We start from the raw sequence: 20,329 nt of genomic DNA, 5'->3' as shown, positions 1-20,329 counted from the left end.
TTATTCAACATGTATTCTCTTTCTTGGATAAATGAAGGCATAATTTTCTCAAAATGAACACACATCCTATGATTACCTTTCATCAATTTACAGTTCCATTTCTCATCAGATTTCTGAATATATATACATACAAATGGAATATGTCTGGGTCAGTGACACACATTTTTGGTATGGCGTAGTGTACTTCTTAGGGACCCTAGGGGCTGAATGATGTTCACATAGATGCCGAGCAGGATCGCGCAGTCAGCCCATGCACTGATAAGAGTTGATATACATATTCCACTCCCAATTGGAAGACTGCAAGCTGTCCTAGTGCCCATAAGCATGGCTCTGGCTGCCACCAAATGTAGCTCACCTGTTTAAATCATGACACAGTTGGTCTTTACAACAGAAAGCTGGAGCTACTGAGGAAATGCCAATTATTTTCAGTCTTTCAGAGTTCAGGCTTCTGGGGCATATATCAATGTCCCCTGTCTGGCTCTGTTTTCTACCAAGCTGGTGTCCTACAGGGACCGGTTTCAGGATGGGGACGACCCCCTGACCTCCCAGCCTTAGACCTTGTCACATGGCCAGAGATACTCTTATTGCCTCATTAAAGCTACTCTTTGAGGCTTGGATTCTGCTCACTGAACTAGTCAATTAAAGCAGACAAGCTCCAAGAGCCTTAACCCTCCAGAATCCCTTGTGAACCCTTGTAGGGCAATAGTAATACTCCATATCCATAACTGAGAGAAGCTGAAGCTCTCTTCCTTAGCAGACCCAATGCTCCAGCATACAAAACAATGCATTTCCATTTAAGGCAAATCAATTCCATACACTTGCCATGAATAGTCTGTCTTTCAATGCAGTTATAACCTCATATGTAACATCAGAGAAGCCATTTTGCAGAGCTCGGGAAACTCATTTCAACTCAGATGTTCCACAGATACAATGTTACAAGTCTGCAGCTTCCCAAATGTGAAGAGTTCAATGAAAGAAACAAAGTTTCAAAAAACCTATTCTAGAGCACCACCTCCACCCCCTACACACCCAAACCCTCTTCAACTCCCTCTCAGACCAGTCCAAGATATGTGCATTTAAGCCAATACGAAGGTGGTTAGGGTTATCCAAGTCTCTATTAGCAACCCAGATCAAGCTGGCATGTGGATTTTGCTGTGTGGTTGTCAGGAGTGTATGCACGTGCAGGAGACTCATTTTGTGTACAGCTGGACACAAACTGTATTGTGGGAAACAGCTGCATCCTTATGACAGAGTTGTGTGCAATGTGTCTTTAAAGCAGTGTGTGATTTTAGTTATGTGCGGGTAGGTGGCTTTGCCTTCGGCTATCTTCCCTTTGCATGGAGTTTGATAAGTACCCGTGTGTTCTGGCTGGTTTCTTGGTCCCGTAGAAGTGACGTGGATTCTGTCCTGTGGTCTTCTGGAGTTTACTCTTTCATTCACTCAGTACATTTCATGGCAGGTTCATTGCTGCCCTGGCCTACCTGAGAGGTGCTTGAATAACCCGAAGTGTGGCATGGGTTTGTCAAGATCCACGGGGGGAAAGCAAGGTCTTAGGGGCCTTTCAGAAGGCAAGGTGATCCTCTATTCATCAGATGCTAACATGAATATAGTACCAGATTGTGGGTCCTTGGACAGAGAAGGAGGATCTCCTTATTCTAGACGATTTGAAGGGAGGGATCACAAGGAGGAGTGCATTGCCTTATGCAGGTTTCCGTTGGGTTGGTAGTGAATGCATTTCTTATGAAGGTATTCTGCGCCTGTCTTGTGGAGGGCACGGTCGGGGATGCATATGGCTTTGAAAGAGGCCTGTCCACCAACAGTGAGCCAGTGGAGTACACAAATGAGCTCTTAGTATGCTTGCTTCATACAGAGTTGCTGTTAAATACACCCTGGTAATTCCATTGTTCCTGTGCAGAGAATCCTCATTTTTATACTTTTAAGGCAGACAGTCTCCTTACCCCCTTAAGAAGCTGGTTCTGCATATAGGCATCTTTTCCCCCTTCTAGTCTAACACCCTTTGCCTTAAAGGTGTAATTTCTGGGGCTATTGGATTCCCTGACTGGGGCTTTTATAGGCACTCTGGGCCTCATTGCAGGTTTGGCAATAATATGGTGGCAAATAGGCCAAATTATTCTCAGAATTGGTTACTATTACTGCCACTTGGGCCTGTGGGTTTGCCATGGGATTACAAATGGTGGTAGGGTGGTATAATTCCCCTTTTTTGGAGTCCTCCGTATTTATTACTGGCATAATTACTACACAGTAAATCCACTGCCCATTTTTGGAGGCAAAATGGAGGAACAATCTAGATGTGAATCTGTTGCTTTCCCTTTAAAAATCAACAAATTTCACCACCAATAATAATGTGGCAATATGGCAAAGTGGGCAGCAATTCTGTTACGTCTAAAAAAATGTGGTGTTAACGGAATAATGACACTTTCTTTCTGCAAAATCAAACTTGGAATGACAGGCACCACAGAAAGGCTGTCACATCACAGTTAACATAAGACCGTGGTTTGCGAACGTGACCTGCAATTGTGGCACTTTGACAAAGACTTGACAAATCAGATATGCAGAACAATACGGAAGAAGATTACAGATTCCTAAATTAAAGGAGGATGTCAACAATAAATTATTCAAAATGTTAATATAATCTTTGAATTTCAATTTGAAGTCACCCATTTACCCTATTATTTTTGCATTTACAAAGCGTTGCTGATTGGCACAGTCACAATAAACCAGATTCATAAATCACTTCTAGGAAATTTCGGGCTGATCTGTTGGTTTTGTTCAACCAATTAAAGCCCTCTCAAGCCGAATTCCAAGTTCTTTCAGGCAATTTGAGCACTTGAATGTCCTAAAATAAGTTGAGACTCTGTAAAAAACCAAGCATGCTTGCTGACCGTCTGTGGGTTTTGCGCGGCTTTATGGCAAGGTGCAATAGTAAACGCTCCCACCTTATAGGTATTTTGTTCTTTTGGAGTGTTTGAGCAGTGTTTTGAGCAGTTCATGGAGCAGTTTTGGTAGTTAGGTGTCTGTTTTTGTGTAGTTTGCACTGTTTGTTGTTGTTAGGTGTGTTTTGTTAACCTATTTCTGTGCCGTGGTGCTTGCTTAACAATTATACACTGTTATATTTTCACTGATGATAAAAAGGAAAAACAAAATCCTTTCCCTCTTGTCCCTTTTCTGTTTATTTGTTGTAACAAAAGAAGAAAGTAAATCCACCAAAGTTCATGTCCAAAGTCCTATCCCCAAAAATTCACACAATACCACTCAAAAGCTATTTACCCTTTCTGTGTATCCCCTTGTGAGTTTGTAGTTCTCCCTCCACTTGTTGTGGCGCTCTATACTTCTTATGTTGACATGTTCCTCATTCATTGGTTTTCATCCTTTTTTATTGGTTGTCGTTCTAGTGTCTGGGATGTTTTTGGTTCCAATGATTCTCTTTCTTGAATAAGACATGGCAAGTGTTCGATGCTGGGAAGAAAACAATGCAAAAGGACAGGAGAAGATGTATTTCTCCTCGCAGGAAGAGGAAGGTTTCCACAGGTTTCATGAGAATGGACATGCACAATGTTTACTGAGGACAATCTGCATACCCCGGCTGCCCCCATGCATTATTCTTGAACCCATCCTGATTGGTATAGGAAGGAGAGGCCACCCCGAGTGAGTGATGTGATGGTCATGCACCAATAATACACATGTTCATGATGACGTTGATTTTGTGGTTTAGGACAATTATAAGTATCACCCCACCTTAGACATAAACATGTTGCAACATATCGACTACCATATCACTGAATCTCTGCTTTCTTGAATTCAATTCAATTAAATTCTTCCTCCTCCCACAAATATCACGCAAGTGTTTGTCTCACACAAGCTTCCCTCAGAATACTCTGCTGCTGTCCAAGTGCCACCCGCTAGCACATGTCACATTCACTCATTTCAAGAATTAAGAGACAGACACAGAGGGCCTCATTACGACCCAGGCGGTAAGGGTTTTACGGCGGCGTAAACAGCGGCGACCCTTACCGCCTGAGTACGAGGTCCCTTAGCGCCATGGCGGACTTAACACCTGCTTTTAGCAGGTGTTAAAATCCATGGCGCTAAGGGACCATGGAGTTAATTACGCCACCGTAATTTACGGTGGCGTAATTAACGCCTTCCCCACTCCCATTATGCCCTATGGGGCAAAAATGGGAATGGGGAAGGGTAAATGGGGATTGGGGACTTACCGCCCCGCCAAGGTCGGAATGGGGCGGTAAGTCCGCCAACCACCATGGCGTAAACGTAGTTTACGCCATGGTGGTAAAGTCACGGCCCAGGCGGTAACTTACCGCCTGGGTCGTAATGAGGCCCAGATTGATATTTCACTAACCTCCCGTAATCTCTACAACTTCCTATCTTCTAAAAGTGAGTCCTGCACTAACTACCCACAGTGATTATCTGTCCTTACCTTCCTGAAACTCCCTAGTGTAAATCTATTTTCATGGCACATGTCCTGCTTACAGGCACATAGGGCCTCATTACACGGATGGCGGTATTAGCACATGGACCAAGGTGCTATTAGCACCTTGGTCCATGCCGGTAAAATACCGGCACCGCCTTGGTGGAAAGGGGAATTACCGCCCCATTCCAAGGTTGGCTGGGCGGTAATTCCCCCTTCCACCACTGCCCTTCCCCATTCCCATTTTTGCCCCATAGGGCATAATGGGAATGGGGAAGGTGCTAATTACGGCACAGCACCTGCAAAAAGCAGGCGTTAAAGCACCAACCCGCTAAGGGACCTCGTAGTAAGGCGGTAATGGTTAACGGTCACCGTTACCATTAACGGTGACCATTAACCATTACCGCCATCCGTGTAATGAGGAATGTCTGGTTTCTCACCCAGCATCCAACAATTGCTGTTATATAATTCGTAATTGTAAAGCTCTCACACAAATGCAATTTAATTTAGTTTATTTTGCAGGACATACAACTACATATAATATACCATTTGCTCAAAACCTGCATAACTAAAGAAACAATAAAATCACATACTACCCTTTTTAATACCATTCCCATATCATTCAATTGATATGTATTTCAATGTTAAATAGCATCTACCAACGTTAAAATACATCTTCCAACGTGTCAACCTTGATCAGAACAGAGCAAAGCTGTATGCCGCCCACACACCTCCATATACATGCACTAGACACTGCTCGACTACACCCACACTAACACACACAACCACCTTCAATACAATACAGCGGAGTCTTACAAAAAAATTGGTCCAGCCGTTCACATAATCAGTCAATTGACTCACCTATTCCCCTGACAATCTATCATAGCACCCATCCTCTCATTCTGATATCCATGGGCTGTTAATAGAGACCTAGTCACTCCCTACCTACCTCATGTTGGCTAAAACTGCACACAAGCATTTTAGAAATCCTTCCTTCAAATCTCATACCTCTGACCTCGGTCATCCAAAGGGCATTCATCCCAACAGTGCTTTGAGGCCATACCAATGGCAGTAGGCACTATACAAATGCCACATAATATAACATAACATCACATAACATAACATAACATATATTACATTTGATATCATCTAGCATGTGTGTCTGTTCGGATGTCATATCACATAACTTCAAAATCATGTATTCCTGTGTAGCCATGCTGTTAACAAAAAAAACTTGATTCTACATACACCACATCGAGATTCATTGTATTCTTACAGAGGATTTGGCCTCTGCTCAAGACCGTCTTGGTCCAAGGCCCTCAGGCCAACCTTCACCTCTTTGATAGACGCTTCCCGCGCCTCATAAATTTCCTCTCTTCTCCTGCTGTCCCCTCTCTCTCCCTTTCCATGTCTTCCTCGCCTCCCCCTTCTGCCTCCTCCTTGGCTACCTTGCCCTCTCCTCCTTCCTCTTCTGCCTCCTCTCAGCACCATCTGCACCTCCGAAGGGCGTAACCTCTGATCTGTTCCCCTCCCCGGAAGTCATTCAAGTATGGCAACCTTCTCCATATTGCCACACTTAACTCCTGCTCTGCTGTCAAGCACTCCTCTGATATCTGCGGCCTTCGGGAAGAAGTCAACCTCGATGTCCTCGGTCTCACTGAGACATGGTTCACGGCCAGCTCTGTTACCAGCTGTGACACACTCCTACCTGACGGCTACAAGATCCTCTCCGCGCCCAGGCCCAATCGCTCTGGAGGGGGTGTTGCCCTGATCTTCCCTGGGTGGATTCCTGCCTCTGTCACTCCTATGCAGTCCTACTCCTCTTTTGAATGACTCGTCTGCAGGCTCTCTCTCTCGCCTAGCCATTCCCTTACCGTGACTACTATCTAACGGCCACCTGGTCAGATCTCCTCTTTCCTCTCAGATTGGGCTGACCTCTCCTCCTCACTCCTTGACCTCTCAACTCCTCCTTCTCTGAGATTTCAACATTCACCTGGATACGTCCTGTCCTTCACCTGTACTCTTTCACGACCTCTGCGACTCACTCTCATTCACTATTCTCCCCTCTGGCCCGACTCACTCTGCAGGGCATACTCTGGATGTTCTGATATCCTCAGACCTTCCGCTCTCTGATCCTCTCTCCACGCCTCTCTCCTGGAGTGATCACTGTCTCCTATCCTCCCACCTCACCCTCACTACCCCTAAGGCCAAGCCACCTCCATCCCTGCCACCTAACTTCTCGGTCATCTGACCCATGAAGTGCATGTCAGCTGAGGCTTTCACCAGCACCTTCTCATCCCCCGCCCCCTTTGGCTGACTCCCACCGTGACACAGCCTTCTCCATGCTCCACTCTGCTATCTCTGATACTCTTGATATCCTTGCCCCTGTCATGAGAATCCGCCTGAAGCCCAAAGCCAAGTGTAACTCGTGGTACGACTCAGACCTCGTCACCCTAAAACGTAATTGTAGGGTGGCAGAAAGGAAATGGCGTGCTTCATGTACATCCTCTGACAAACTGGCCTGCCGCCTGCTGCAAAGGCAATACCGGCTCTCTGTCCAAACCAAGAAGAGAGCTCATATCCAAGCCCGCGTATCTGCGGCATCTAACAACTCGGCTGAACTCTTTAAAATCTGCAAGGAACTGGCCAATCCTGCCGCAGTCTCTACCTCCCCTGTCCATTCCCAGGCCCAGGCACAGCACTGGCCTCTCATTTCATCTCTAAAACTCAGGACATCTTGTCCTCACTCTCCACCTATTCCCTCCTTTCCCCTACTTCCTGCTCTTCCTCTGGCCTTCCTGCAGCCACCCCTCCTCCCTCCTTCTCTTCCTTTCCCCTTTTCTCCGCAGGCGAGGTTTCGAGACAAGTCCGATCTATGAAAGTCTCATCAAAACAGGTTCACCCCTGTTCCTCCAAAACTATCAAGGACCACATCGACTCCCTGGCCCCTGCCCTGGCTGATTTCTGCAATCACTCCTTCGCCACCGGAGTCTTCCCATCCCCCCTGAAGCACTCCCTTGTGCACCCTCTTCTTAAGAAACCCTCTGCCGACCTCTCCTGCCCGGCTAACTATCACCCAATCTCCATTACTCCCTTCCTAGGCAAGCTCATGGAGACACTGGCCATCTCTCAGCTTAATCTCCACACCAAAGCAGTTGGTTGTCTTCATGACCATCAATCTGGCTTCAGAGCTGCCAGAATCACGGAAACTATTCTACTGAACATCCGTGAAGACCTGCTCTCCAATCTTGACTCTAACACCGCTTGTGTCCTCATTTTGCTTAATCTCACTTCTGGCTTCGACACGGTCAACCATGCCATCCTGCTCAACTGTCTCGGTGATAACCTGGGAATCACTAGTCAGGCTCTGGCGTGGCTGACTTCTTTCCTCTCCAAATGACCCTCCCAGGTCCAACTTGGCTCCTTCCTCTCTGATACCTTTTTCTCTACCTGTGGTGTCCCCCAGGGATCTAACCTCTCTCCCTGACTGTTCAACCAATACCTGGCACTCCTTGCCTACCGCATCGCTGCTCTCTGCCCAAATTTCCAGTGCTATGCGGATGATACCCAGCTCATTTTCAGGCTTCCCTCGGCCTCCTCCTCTCCTTCCCTCATCTGTGACTGTCTATCTGCTATCCAGGAATGGTGTGCCACCAATGACCTCTACCTTAATGCCAGTAAGACTGAGATTCTACTCATCGGCACACCCACTCCCTCCTTCCCTGCAACTCTCGGGCCAGCATCTCTTGGCCCTCTTCCTGCTCCCACCTGCAAGGCTAAAAACCTCAGGGTCATCTTCGATTCCACACTCTCATTCTCTCCTCACATCTCTGGCATCTCTATGAAGTCACACTACCAGTTGAACCTCCTCAGAGGTATTTTTCATTTCCTCTCCTTCCCCCAGAAGCTCACTGTCTCCAGAGCCCTGGTTCTCTCTAGGCTTGACTATTGTAACAATCTCTATCTTAATCTGCCTGCCTCTACTCTCTGCTCTCTGCAACTGATCCAGAACAGGACTGCAAGACTTATCCTTGGCCTCAAGCCCAGGGATCATATCTCTCCAGGCCTGAAATCTCTATACTGGATCCCTGTATCTGCAAGGATTAAGTTCAAAACCCTATGCATTGTCCACAAGGTCTTCTGGGCCGCTTTACCTTCAACTCTCTCTTCCCAAATATCTACCTTCTCGAGCTCTTCGCTCATCCGCCTCCAACTCCCTCAGGGTCAGTCGCTTCTTCAAGCAACGAGTTGGTGGTAGATCTGTCTCTTCAGCAGGGGCCTCATTCTGGAACAGCCGTCCTGCCTCCATGAAACATGAGGAGAACCATCTCCGGTTCCGGAAGCACCTCAAAACCTTCCTCTTTCTCTCCCTCTCTCCCCTGCTGAATTCCTGGCTGGACTGGTTACCTGGCCACCCTTTCTGATTGTGGGCCCAGGCCCCACCAGTTACACACCTGCACTGCCTCCTTCCCATGAACTTGTGTGATTTGAATGACACCTGGCCTAGTAAGATTGTTGTCTTCCTCCCTTGTTCCACCTCCCTTGCCTCGTCGCGCCTTGAAACACTTGTGCATAGGCGGGTTACAAATGCCATACCATATCATATCATATCAAGTGCTCACTTCGTTATTTAACCATATTTTCAAATTCTGTTGATGTACAATTATTTAGAAAGAACACCTAAACTTAAAATGCTGTCATAACTGTCAATACACCAAACCTCAGTTTAATAAATAGCGTGCATGGGCGTGGTGGCCATATTTAATCGAGCTGTGTTAGTCGCATCCTTTTGTACTCGCTAATCAATTTTCTTTCCATACTGTTTTCCCAGTGTTGCTCCGCCTCTGCCAAAGCTTTGTATGCTAGTTTTACAGTGATGCAAGCTGATCTGCTCCTAAAGTATTCCTTTTTGTTGAACTGGGGTCTTTAACCTGCAGATTTCCAGATGTAGTAGACCATAACTCCCATCATCCTTCAGCTTTGATTGGACTGTGTTGCAAGTAAGAGATTTACAGTCCAAATCATCTGGAGAGCCAAAGGTTGCAGTTTGTTGCCCTGAACTCAAATCTGCCACTTGTATTTATTGCCCACTTCAAATAACTAATGTATGACACACTGCTGCGCTTGGAAAGCCACCCAAAATCTAACTCCCAGACTCCCACCCCTTCACCTCTTCCTACTCAACAACACAATTTCCATTACAGTTTACTAACTAATCCCTACATTTCTTAGGTGTGACTCAGGAAATTACCTCCTGCTTCTCTGAAAGCTGACTATGAGTGAAATTACCCTCAAACCACATGTGCCACTTGGGAGACCTTGTAATACAACTCTGTCCAACTTCTTAAAATGTAAAGCTGGGGTATCATAAAAGAAACATTGCACCAGTTCCAATGAAATGTTTTATGGTATCGGCAACAGGGGAAAAAATGTTTGTGTTAAATAATTTATATTAATAAATATATATTTACACAAGTATTTGCAAGTGAGAGATTGAACTATTTGTATAGTTGAGATAAAATTGATAAACATTAATGAAAAATGAATTAAGATAATACTGACATGCAATCATATAGTTGGTATTAGACAAACAAGGAGTACAGACAAGACAGACAAGGAAGCATTAGGGTAGATTAGGGGTTGGTTCAAGTATAATATAATGAGAATAATAATATAAATGATAGACATTTTGTTTATCTGTTATTAAGATACAGGAAATCTCCAATGTTTTAATGCATTAGAAATATTGTTGGAGGAGTAAGCATGACATTTTTCAATTCTATGAATTTAACAAATGAAATTCCAATACATCATAAAAAAATAAAAGATGTATCTAAATGTTTCCAATTGGGAGATATATGGTGAACATCAATTGAAGTAAAACGATTATATACATTTGAAGAGGTGATTGTGGTGATAAATGGATTAACAAGGATACCAATCATTTGATTACATAGAGTTAATGGTTCGTGAATATTAAAAAATACTTTGTTAGGCAATTCCACACGCTATCCCAAAAGGCTAATAGAAATGTAATGGTATAAATAAAGTGCAGACAATCAGCATTAGGAGCATGCATGACCAACATACGTTGAGAGTAGTGAATGATATGTTGGAAATTCTACCAGGAGTCCACCACCCACTGTCGGACAATTGTGCAAGCCATCATATGCTCTAGGCTAGATTACTGTAATGTACTATTTACAGGAACCGAAGGCAATAAACGTGGACAAGAATAAAACAATTCAGAATAACGCCCTACGTGCAGCATTGGGCATCTTCAAAAGAGAACATATCTCTGCAGCCAGACAAAAAGCGCACTGGTTGCCTGTCCGCCTGCGCATCCTGTTCAAAATACTTGCCATCATGCAAAAATGCATCCACCACATTGCACCTCCTTACCTATCCCACAGAGTCATCCTGCCTCCAGCTCCAAGACCCATCAGAACACCATATGCTAACTTACAGCCGGTCCCAGGAATCAAACGTGCAAGAGGTGTGGGCAAAAGCTTCCCATTCATTGGTTCTAGACACTGGAATTCGCTGCCTCAATCCATCAGAAGCAAACCCTCTCACCTCTCCTTACGCAAGGCCATTAAAACCAGACTGTGGGCCTCATTACACAGTAGGCGGTAAGGGTTTACCGGTACCGGTATTTTACCGGTACCGGTAAACCCTTACCGCCTTACTACAAGGTCCCTTTGCAGGTTGGTGAATTTAATGTCTGCTTTTTGCAGGCGTTAAAAACCAACCCGCAAAGGGACCAGGGAGCTAATTACGGTACCGCAATTTGCGGCACCGTAATTAGCGCCTTCCCCATTCCCATAGAGCCCTATGGGGCAAAAATGGGGAAGGGCAATGGGGGAAAGGGGAATTACCTCCCCGCCAACCTTGGAATAGGGCGGTAATTCCCCTTTCCACCAAGGCAGTGCCGGTATTTTACTGGCATGGACCAAGGTGCTAGTAGCACCTTGGTCCACCGCCATCCGTGTAATGAGGCCCTGTTTGTCTAAACTGCACACATAACTGATAGGACTCTCATGCCTATCCAATTAATGAAGGGCGATTGCAACGAGCCACTCACCTAGAGAAACAGAAACAAGACTTGTTGTGGGCTAATGCAACCTAACCACCCACCTATGTGACGTAACCAAGACATATTCATGTTGTTGCGGGCTAATGTAACCTAACCGCCCACTTATGTGATGTAACTAAGACGTGATCTTGTAACAGCGCCTCAATGCCCCTAGGCTGTGTGAGCGCTTTATAAATGCAAATAAATAAATAAATTAAATAAATAGTGTAAAATGTAGAAACTGGTTTGGGTAAGGCTGGCTGCAACAGAGTGGTGTGACATTGTGCCTCATAACGGTTTGGGATACCGGCGGGTTGTCGCCACACCCCTTATTATTTAGCAGCGCCTGACTTCCCGGTAACACTAGGGGATTAGATTACAACCCTGGCAGTACGGAAAGTAAGGCACAGGAAAATTGTAAGTCCCCATTCCCATAGTGTCCCATAGGACTCTATGGGAGTGGGGACGACAGAAGCACGAATAACAGTGCCAGTGCTTCCATGAAAACCCTGTGGGCCGGTGCTGTTCCACCCAGCAGGTCTGACATGCTGGGCGTGACGGCACCTGCCTGCAGAGTTGTGTGCCAGTCCGGAAACAACAGTGCCGGTAATGTTACCAGTACCGTTGTTTCTGGACCAGCACACTTAGAATGAGGCTCATTGTCTCCAATTTATTGCCCACATATCTCAGGCTAAATCAGTAATTATAACAGTAGAATTAACGATACCAAGTCCAAGGGGGCGCTGTTGCGCACAATGCTGATGGCCGCCTAAAAGGAGAGCTCCGGCCCGTAATTCATACGATTTTAAAATTAATCCATGCTAGAGCCACCGGAACGCCTGAAGACACTCACAATAGGCAGTGGAGGGTCTGCAGCGCTGCTCAAACAAATCCTCAACATAAACGAACACTTAGTCCCAAGATATTGACCAGGAAAACTAGCAGGAGCAGGGGAGGCGGCCCCGTGCATGCTCCACGGCAAAACCACTACAGCCCAGGGGCGTGACTTCAACTATGGGGCGAGTGGGGTAAGGGCTACGCTATACGCCTGAACGTTAAAGAGCCCGCCGAGACACTGCTGAGTTGCCCTGCGCGAGCTCCACAATTACCCGGATGCCAGCCCAAGCGAGTACCCCCAGAACGGACTGGGGCTACCCACAAAGCGATCCGGCTCTCCCCGCCGAACACCACGCTCTGACGGCGGTGGACCGCCACAACAGTATCCTTTGTCGTGGCCCCCCCCAGGGCTCGCAGCTCACTGCCCCGGACATCGGAGGGACGTGGATTCACCCTCTGCCTGCACCCGAGTCTGCCTGGAGAGAGCGGGCCCGTGACCTAACGGGCCCCGCTGTGACCAACGTTGCAGGCCGCTACTGCACGCTGTCCGTTTCTGCTGGCTGGGGCCTACACATACCAACCTTTAAGGTAGGAACCCACGACACAGCCCCCACATAGAGAGAGCCAGCTGTTCTGACTTCCACTAGCCCAGAGGATACCAACCTCTCACCCCAGGCCCAGGTGCAATAAACTATTGGGTCCGGCTTGCACCCTGATTCAGTGCTGTGACCACAGACCAAGGGACCAGGTTGATTGGCGGCGCAGAGTGTCTTGCCAGTGTCTTCAATGAGTGGTAAACCGCGCCATTTGGGGAGACCATGTACACCCTGTTACTGAATATAGGGTCTCCCAGGTCCAGGGGTGCCCACAATGTAGCAGATGAGCAGGGTGCACGCAGTACCTGTTACTGGCACTGGGCACATACCAACCCCGGATCTCGGCAATATACCACCGAAGAGCACCTATAGGGAAATATTGGGAATACTAAACATTTGAAGCTGGCAGAGCCCACATAAGTACCTACAGCTCGACCTACAGCTCAGCCCCTATAGTACGAACTCCAACATAACCCTGGCACTTTTATTTCTCTACGGCTGAACTATACAAGCCCGATCTGGGTGACAGGAGGGATCGCCTTCAGTGTGCACAACATACTACGCCCCTTCCAAGACAGTTGTATAATATCATTATAGAGAGCAGAGGGATGTGGGAGAACACAAGCCACTCGGCCCACCATATGGGCCGCCACGAAAAGAAAGGGGCGGGCTCCAAGAAAACAGGTCCAATGGACACCTCTGCCAGCTCCCAGCCTCACGGGTCCACCACACCACCACTAAAGCCAATGGATGGCCAGCCAGAACCCCCGATGGACGAGAGAGTGGACCGATTAATGTCAGTGGTCCAGAATGGCTTCCTTGCGGTCATTAGCAAATTGGACGATATTGTGGTGACAATCAGCTCCCTGAAGGCAAGGGTCGATAAGGAAAGCATCACTGAGGCGGAAAATAGGATTAGCACCGATGAGGATTCGATAATACAACACAGCCGTGACATCGCCCAGCTGAAAGGGGACCTCCAAAAAACCCTAAACAAATGCAAAGACCTTGAATCTCAGTCCAGAAGAAATAACATCCGCCTAGTCGGGGTGGCCGAAACCTTTGGCAGGGGTCCATGGAACTCCAAGTGGAAACCCTCCTGAAAACCCTTCTGGGCCCTGACTCCTTCTCAGACCATTTCCTTGTGGAACGTGTCCACCATACCCGAGCACCTCCACCCAGAACTGGAGCACTACCCTGTACGATAATAGCCCGTCTCCTCAACTATAGGGACAGAGATGCTATCCTGAGAGTATCCATGGAAAAAGGCACTTTACTCTACGAGAACAGCAGAATACATATATATCCGGATTTTTCGACAAATGTGCAAACACTAAGACGTTCCTATGAACCAGTTAAGAGACAACTGAGACTACGTCAGATTCTCTATATGCTCATCTTCCCAGCAAAGATGAGAATTCAACACGGGGGCAGAGCACATTTTTTTGAAAATCCTACGGAAGCCATGTCATATGTCGAGGCCTCCACCCCTCTGCCCCCCCACCGGCCGAGATCGGGCAATAAACCAGTATCTGCCACCCCAGCCCGCTGAGTAACTGGACAACCCTGCCGGATGACAGGCATCCGTTCATACTGCACTGGTATAAAGTTAAAAATCTGAGGGCAGCGAGGTGGCCCTGACCACTACTTGTTTGAAGTAGGGCTGTGAGCCCCCTTGGTTGGCGGCCATGTGAGTACAGCTTACACCCCCAGGAGACTTTGCAAGTTATGGTTCAAGGGATACATCATCAGGTTGGGGTTGAGGATGCGGTGGGGGTGGGTGGGGAAATTCAGAAAGGGTTACCCCTGGCAATATGCCAGGACTGTTTGGGGAAGTTATAACGTTAAAATCAGAGAGCTGTTTTGTAGCGTGGAACCCGCACTGCTTAGAAATGTGGCAACGCAACAGGCAAATTCTAGATACGACTATGACACAGGCTAACAAAGGCTTAAATATTAAACTGCTATCCTGGAATATACGAGGGCTTAACAACCCAGTTAAAGCCAGGAAGATTGCAGCATATATTGTGTGCCATAACGCCCATATTCTTCTTATACAAGAAACGCATGCATTGGGTAGCATTACCACCACATTCTGGCCACGATGGGGCCCCCACAGGTACCACACGGAATACTCAGCTCAATATAGGGGGTACTGACACTCATACAGCCCAAGCTGTGCTTCAAGCATCACTCTAGTAAAATAGACCCACAAGGTAGATATGCACTGGTGTGGGGAAGGATAGCGGGGCGCCAGATAGTACTAATTAACACGTATGGACCCAACGTAGATGACCCACAATTCTATTGTACAATACTGCATATGTTGTCCACATCGGGGGAGGCACAAATAATCTGGGGAGGAGATTTTAACACAATACTCGACCAATCCCTAGATCGATCATCGACCACCCCTAGGGCTCCATCCAAAGCCGCACTGGTCTCGAAACAATTGAAGGAACAGACTGATGCAATAGATGCATGGCGTACACTACATCCGTATGAGAGGAAATTTACCTTCTATTCGTCTGTCCACGATTCCCACTCGCGCATAGATTACTGGCTTATTAGTTCGTACCATAGCTGGAATCGTTTCTGGCTGCGAAATACACCCCCGTACCCTTTCAGATCACTCACAGATAACACTCGACATCAACCTAGGTGACACTCCACCTCCAGCTAGAAGATGGAGGATGCCCCCCCACAATCCTGAGAGACCCCCATATTTGTGAAGCCCTACATACTGAAATCGGGGAATTTCTGGAACTAAATGAGGGTTCGGTGAGCACCTATGCTACCCTGTGAGAGGCATTCAAAGTCTGGATTCGGGGAACCATCCTGGGCAAGTCCACAGGTATGCTGAAGTCTGTGCGATGGGAACTGGGCATAGCCAAAGCCAAAATAGACTTGTTACAAACCGAATATAGCGCCATACTTAATAAGGAAACCCTGTCAAAAATCCACACTACATTAAAGGAATTCAACGAGTTGGCCAATAGGGAAGTGTTATACTTGTCTGCCCTAGCTAAAGCACGTAGATCGGGGAAAGTAATAAGGCGGGCAAATTCCTGGCCAATATGCTCAAAGCCGATAGACATCATAATCCGATCGCCAGCATACAGACATTGGTTGGGGTAACGGTTAATAAAGAACAAGACATTAACTCCACATTTGCCGTTTTCTACTCCTCTCTATACTCTAATCACGATGTGAAAACCAGGGAAGCCACATTCAGGTACCTAGATGACCTAGACTTCCTAACATTAACCCCCGAGACACGAAACATACTGGATCAACCTATCACAGTTGAGGAACTTATCGCAGCTATCAAATCTTTATCGGCTGGTTGAGCCCCCGGTTCAGATGGCTTGAGCTCCGAATTATATAAGGAATTTCAGGACGAATTAGCCCCTTTACTGTTGAAAGTGTGGGAGGAGGCTATGGACCGAGGTGTCCTCCTGGAGTCAATGCGCGAAGCAATTATTACGGTCCTCCTGAAACCCCATAGACCGGCACAAGACATAGCCTCCTACAGACCCCTTTCCTTAATAAACACTAATGCGAAGATTTTCGCTAAAGTACTAGCCACCAGACTCCTGCCGTACATGCCAATCCTGGTACACCCAGACGAGGCTGGCTTTATCCCAATGAGATCCACAGCCCTGCACTTAAGGCGTCTGTTTGGCGTGATGGCACAGATCGATCCGACGGCGAAGGAGGCGGTTGTGGCATTAGGCGCCGAAAAGGCCTTCGAGTCCGTCTCCTGGACATACCTCTTTCTGGTGCACGAGCGGTTTTGTCTCGGTCAATACTTTATTAAATGTGTGTGATTATTGTATACGCAGCCATCTGCCAAAGTTCTAACCAATAATACCTTATCCTCCACATTCTTGTTACACAGGGGAACTCGACAGGGCTGTCCCTTTTCACCCATCCTGTTTGCACTCACCATAGAACCAATGGCTGAAAATATCCGTAAGAACCACTCACATAATGGTTCAGGATGACTGGTCCCCCACAGATCATTTCACTATACGCGGACGATACCCTATTGTATGTCCGAAACCCACAGGAGAATGTGCATCACATAATGTCAGATATACACATGTTTTCAGATTACTCGGGATATAAAATCAACGTCCCGAAGTCCGAAATATTCCCTTTCACCCCAAATACTGGAGACCTATGTGAGATAAGGGGGTTTAAGCCCGCTCCTACACAGGTACTCTTCTTGGGAATTATGGTAACCAGGGACAAACAAACCCTATATACACAGAATCACGGTGAACTATTACTAAACCTGATGACTAAGTTCCAGTTGTGGGCTAATCTTCCACTATCCCTATACGGCCGAGGGGCACTACTTAAAATGGTGGTTCTGGCCAAGCTTCTATACTATTTCAACAGCATCCCGATCTGGCCCGGTAAGTCCTTTTTTACAAAACTCAAGTCACTCACCTCCTCCTTTATTTGGAATGGGAAGAAAGCTAGGCTAGGGTGGGCTAAGATGGTGGAACCATTTTCACAGGGCGGTATTGCTGCTCCCGACTTTGAACTATATTATTTAACTGCACAGGCACAATTTGCAAAGCACTGGTTCGACCCCGAGGACACAGGTCCACATATACTCCTTGAAAAACATGCCACCCATCCCAACGACATACGTTCCGTCATTTTCAACTCCTCCTACAAAGACACCTGCCCATTTGACCCAGTATGTACCACCATACATGCCTGGTCCAGGATCTATAAAAGGGTTGGCCTAGAGACCCCATACGACCTGGAGGTTCTCTTGTGCAATTTCCCCAGCATTGCCCCAACTTTTGACAAGGCCCTTCAGCAATCATGGGACCCCAATAGGCTCTTCAAGATGCGGGACATGTTCCCGGATGACACTTTCTGCGAATTTACAGACTTTATTGATGCAGTGGGGTTGGGGGGGCAGCTTAAACACTTTCAGTTCCACCGAATGAGGGCTGCTTTTGCTGCTAGATGGCCAACATTTCCACTGGAGCCCCAGACGCACAAATGTATTATCGCTGTGGTATCCACAGATGGTCTTGGCAAGGGGGTCTCGATGCTATACTCCCTGGTGCAGACACATTCCACTTCACGTAACACAATTAAAGAGACCTGGGAGCGCGACATGGGCACCCTGATCGACGACATCAGATGGTCCCGTTACTGTCAACTCACCAAATCTGTTTCAATTAATTCTGGGCTCCGACTGATACAATTCAAAATCTTAAATCAATTGCACTATTCCCCATCTAAACTAGTCACATTTGTAGAAAACTGTACAGGGTCCTGTCCAAAATGTAATGCCCCAGATGCTAGAACGTACCATATGTATTGGTCATGCTCCTTGATTGTGGAATTCTGACGGGAGGTGGTGGGGCTCCTTGAGGAAATCACATAGATCCCGGCGACCCTGTCGCCCTTGAGTATTTGTTTGGGGATATTGGTAAGGTGAAGGAAACCACAAGGTGACTATTTAATAATTCATGTATTGTCGCCAAACGATGCATCCTGAAATGTTGGAAATCCTCAACTAGACCAACTCGAGCTAATTTCCTGAAAGACTTATGTATGGTAAATGATGACGAGGAACTCTTTATACTGTCGGTCCCGACACCATGTCGTCCCAAGGACATATGGACACTGTTGCGCCTCTATTTGTGTAATTTGATGCCTGATATTGATGCAACACCTACATCCTCGCCTTGATTTGCGGTACTTGCCTGCTTGCTATGTGCATATGTGTAACAGAACTATGCTTAAACCACAATGCAATGTATATGTAAATGGTCTTGCTATGAAGCTGCTCTCTTAATAAATAAAAGTTCCAAAAAAAAAAAACATGCCAAGTCCAGATCTAGAGAACGTTTCAGAATTCTGAAGGAAATTGAGGGTAAATCCTCAGCCTTCCGCATAGTGCAAGGGAACTCAGTCTGGTGCCAGGGAATACAGGACAAGTTCTTGAGGAAGATTGCTGTCCATCAACAAGCCATTATATTTCAGCAACACCATCTGAACGACTGAAAGACTGTCCCATTATCACAGGGTAGCCTCAGACCTCAAAGTTTTGACTAGCAAGTCCAATTTAACCTAAGTTTGTATTTAGACAATGTACTGAGCTGGAAATCTTTAAGATTATTTCTAACCTGAAACCAACCTATAGTATAGGTGATGCTTGCCCTGACAACATTCTCAAGGGCACTGTTGAACTCTTTCTCCCATGGTTCATGAAATGCATCCTTTAGAGACGACCTTTTGAATTTGTTTATGCAAATAACATCTTAGCCGCTCACCAATTAGATCTATACACCAGATGAAACAGCTTTATTGGACTTAAAGTCCAATACCTCCAGTATTGAAGAAAGGGGTCATCCGGTGCTGCTGATGCTATTAAATCAGTCTGTAGCGTTCAATCTTGTTGATCACACACTTCTAGTGAACAAACATAAGGAAATCATCTGCTGCTCCGAGATTGTTGCCCAGTGGATCGAATCTTTTTTCGGCCGAAGATCTTACAGAGTAGCCAATTATGGCGCACAAGCCTCCTCTTCAATACCACCTGTGGGGTACTGCAGGGCTCCTATCTGTTGCCTACTCTATTGCACATTTACATCAGGCCCTCTCTTGATCCCTTTGACAATCTGGAGGTACAATAAACCAACTATGCTGACAACACCCATATTCTCTTTGAGTTATCGGGTTACCACATCCAAGATACTGAAGCCGTTAATAGAGTTTTTGCTGCAATTCAATCCTCGATAGCATTTAACTCCTTGGCCATTAATGAGGATTATTGCCTCTTGCCCCTGGCATGAAAAGACTTGCCCCGATCTACAACCATTTCGCATTCATGGGCTGTTCGCACTCATCACCAAACATGTGAAGATATTAGGAGTTTATTTGGATGCTGACCTTAATATGAAACCTCAGGTCTCCCACTCCGTTCTTCCTCTCACTATGTGACTAAGCTTCTGCATCATATAAGACCTTAACATTCCATTTAAAATTGATCTTTTCTTGTATTTGCACTTGTCAATGCAAGACTAGATTAATGTAACAGCCTCTTGATAGGAACATCTTGAGACAACCTACACTCCCTTTAGATCGCTAAAAATTACTCTTTCAAGATGGGCCCTCCACTGGCTCCCAGTTGAGCGCAAGATTTCCCATAAATTGCTCACACTGACCTATAAATGACAGTCAGCCACTGCTGCAATTTCTAATGAATGGTCTAGTTGCGACTCAGCCCACAAGATCCCTATGCTCTAGCGATAACCACAAACTGCTGCAATCACAATTTAAGTTGGTTAGATTTTGTGGGACAAACTTTGATGTGCAAACTTCCAGGGAATGGAA

This window comes from Ambystoma mexicanum, chromosome 2p (assembly GCF_040938575.1).
Source record: "Ambystoma mexicanum isolate Mex_15411 chromosome 2p, UKY_AmexF1_1, whole genome shotgun sequence".
In the NCBI taxonomy this organism is placed as follows: Eukaryota; Metazoa; Chordata; class Amphibia; order Caudata; family Ambystomatidae; genus Ambystoma; species Ambystoma mexicanum.
This window is presented reverse-complemented; position numbering follows the sequence as displayed.